This window comes from Setaria italica, chromosome V (genome assembly GCF_000263155.2).
Source record: "Setaria italica strain Yugu1 chromosome V, Setaria_italica_v2.0, whole genome shotgun sequence".
Taxonomy (NCBI): domain Eukaryota; kingdom Viridiplantae; phylum Streptophyta; class Magnoliopsida; order Poales; family Poaceae; genus Setaria; species Setaria italica.
In genome coordinates, this window is record NC_028454.1 from 25,841,268 (window position 1) to 25,841,530 (window position 263).

Here is a 263-nt window from a genome sequence, read left to right on the forward strand (position 1 = left end):
TCGGCCTCTATCTCCATCGTGGGTTCTCCTGCCGCGGGGGCAGTTATTGTTGTTGTGTTGCTGATGGTCGTTGTTGACAGCGTTGTTGATCGGAGGATTGAGCGGCTGGATGGCCGGTGAATTGACAGGTTGAGCGGCCTGTGGGTTCACAGCTTGTCCGGCCTGTGGATTAGCAGCTTGGACAGCATTCTGATCCACTTCCTCTTCATTTATTGGGGGCAGTTGACCACCTCTGCGTTCACCTCGGCGACGGTCAGATCTAC